General features: G+C 34.5%; 1 pseudogene; it reads left to right on the top strand.

Annotated features, from left to right (window-relative positions):
- The first annotated feature begins 1,066 nt into the window (after positions 1–1,066).
- LOC130505921 (uncharacterized) lies at positions 1,067–2,748 on the top strand (annotated as a pseudogene).

Genomic DNA, 2,748 nt, shown 5'->3' with positions numbered 1-2,748 from the left:
GTAACTATACAATATAAGAAATAAAAATACTCAATAAAACATTTATCTGAAAAATGTATAGTTTTATATTTTTATTTTTTTCAAATATTTTAGATGAAAAACTGTTTATCTCACTCTCAAGCACATCATTGTAAATGTTTTGCAATGAAACAAGACTCATCTTGACTCATATGACAAAACGAGCTATCAAAGGTGAAATAGTCACATGTACACATGTTGGTGAAAGAATATCACTCCCAAAAATCATTTTATCTCCAATAGTCTCAGACCACTAATTCATCATTAATAGAAGATAATTTCTAATAAGAGTATGCAATACAATGATCATAAACAAAAGAAACATAAAAAATGTAAAAAAATACCATTATTCAATCCTACAGTTATAGCGTTTGCAAGTACGACGGAAATATAGAACAAAAACTGCATTTTAGATAAAAATATATGTTTTTCAAACTAGTAAGATGAAGAAATTGACTACAAAAAAGTATATTAACATGCACATGATTATTTTTAGTCCTTTCAGCTTATCACAAAAATGAGTAAGAATCATTCTTCTCTAAGAACAAAAAGCAAAGAAAACATATCGAGTTACAAATTTTTGGAATAATGGCAAGGAGTAATGAACAATAACTAAGAAATCTAAGTCAAGTCCTAAAATCGCTACTCCAACGTAAGTAACGGTAAGACACGACTAAATATATCATAAACAACTGCAACACAAGGAGCCAGTGACACAATCAAGTCTATCATAAACAAACATATCCGGTATAAACACACCATGATTATTAGTTAGATGTATCTTATTTGTCAAAAATAGTCGATATGACATATCGTTAACAGTTAAATCAGAATAAACTTTAAAATTTTATATTTTATAATTTGTAATTTGATATATAAAATGATTAGATTCTGTTTATATAATTTTATAATTTGTAAAATAAATAGTTAAATTTGGCTTGATAAAAATTAATTTATTTTTTAGATAAAAATGAAAATATTTTAAATATATTTAAATTATTTGTATATTATTGTTCCGCTCGTAGTGCGGATTTAGTCCTAGTACAATAAGATAAAAATGTCTCACTACTCGTTCGATCTTCTTAGTCGTAAGTGAAAAGCCGAAGAAAGAGTGAAGACCCCCAAATCGCGTCCCGAAAATCTACAATCCCCCGGCCAATAAAAATGCGGTCGTTAGAAGAGCTATCTCCGTTAGAATCCCTAGAAATCGAGAACGGCCTCTCTCTCGTCTCGCGCGTCAAGCTCTCTCTCACAATCCACCCTCTCGTCCCCTCCGTCTCAAAGCCCATCGACGAATGGCAACTCAAGCGATCCCTGATCGATTTCCTCAAGAACTCGACTCTCCCCTCCGTGGCGATCTCGGAAGAAGACATCGTGGTTCGCCGTCACAGGGACTTGAAGAAGCGGAAGCGCGAGGAGGCGGTGGCGCACGGGGCGTTGTTTATCCGAGATTTAGGGTTCTCCAAGGCAAGAAGAAGAAGGAGGAGGAGGAGGGTTTGGAGAAGAAGTTTATAGAGTGGAGGAAGGTTTTGGTGGAGAAGATGAATGGTATTGAGGTGAATTTGGAAGGAGTGAAGTATAATCTGAGTGTGGTGCTTCCTGTTTCGGATGATTTCGAGAGGTTGAAGAAAGATTGGGAGGAGTTTTACGCTTTTGGTAATTATCTCAGAGGTTTCTTCTTTGATTTGTTTTGTTGGAAAGTGTTTTGATTTTTTTTTATTTTTTTTTTGGTTTTGAAGGGCATCCAAGGGAAGGAAGGAGAGAGGCGGATACGATGATACTTAGAGGTGTGCCATCAAGATGGTTTGCGGAGACAAGAGTTTCATCTAAGCCTTCTATGTTGGTTGCTCATACTATCTTCTCCACCTTTGGCAAAATCAGGTTACATTCTTTCCGTTTTTTCATGTTGAATATGTTTATGTCTGTCCAAATCTGTGTTCTTTTTTTTTACTTTATGAATGTGATGCTATGGGAGATGAGAGAGAGAGTTATCTATGGCTTGCTTTTAGCAGCTTTAATCTGGTGCTTTGGTAGACTTCACGCGTCTACATAGGATGATAGAACAGATAGAGTTCAATGTATGACTTAAGTTTTCTCGTGGCAAAACATATAACTAAGAAACATAGTCCAGAACGAGATATATGAAAACAGAGAACTAGCTTTTCTTACCTTATGGTTCAATTGATCTCTAAGGTAAGATTTAGTCATATTTCATGGCCGATTTGAATAATGGTATTTTGAACTATGTGTTTCTCTAATGATAACTTCCTTTCTGAGAGGAAATGAAATCATAAATTTGCTTCAAAACTATGGGAATTGAGATTGATTTCGAAAAATTCCATTCGTTTTGTGCTGCTTTCGGTAGATTTTATGCTTTTACATTTTCTTTGCTAAGTGCAATCGGCGGAAAACCCTTTTCCTAACAACTAATTATGGTCTCATTTGCACTTCTCTGGTTTAATTATCTTAACCATGGTCATTTGTATTGAACTTGACGTACCATGTACGTTGAATAGTCTACTCTTCTGATCAGAGAATCTTATTTGTGTTTACCAATGAGTCTGATATTAAATTAGTAAATGCAATCAATAATTTCATGTTGTGCCTGGTTTAACTAATCTTCTATAGGAATTTTTAATGTTGCTGAGGACGATAATCTAGGTAAGGATGTAGATGAATACAGTGGAGACCTCGTATCAGGTCTCTATTGTAAGATTGTTGTTCAGTTCG

This window comes from Raphanus sativus, unplaced genomic scaffold (genome assembly GCF_000801105.2).
Source record: "Raphanus sativus cultivar WK10039 unplaced genomic scaffold, ASM80110v3 Scaffold2697, whole genome shotgun sequence".
Lineage (NCBI taxonomy): Eukaryota > Viridiplantae > Streptophyta > Magnoliopsida > Brassicales > Brassicaceae > Raphanus > Raphanus sativus.
Note: the sequence above shows the minus strand (reverse complement) of the source record. Positions and strands in the feature narration are given on the sequence as shown.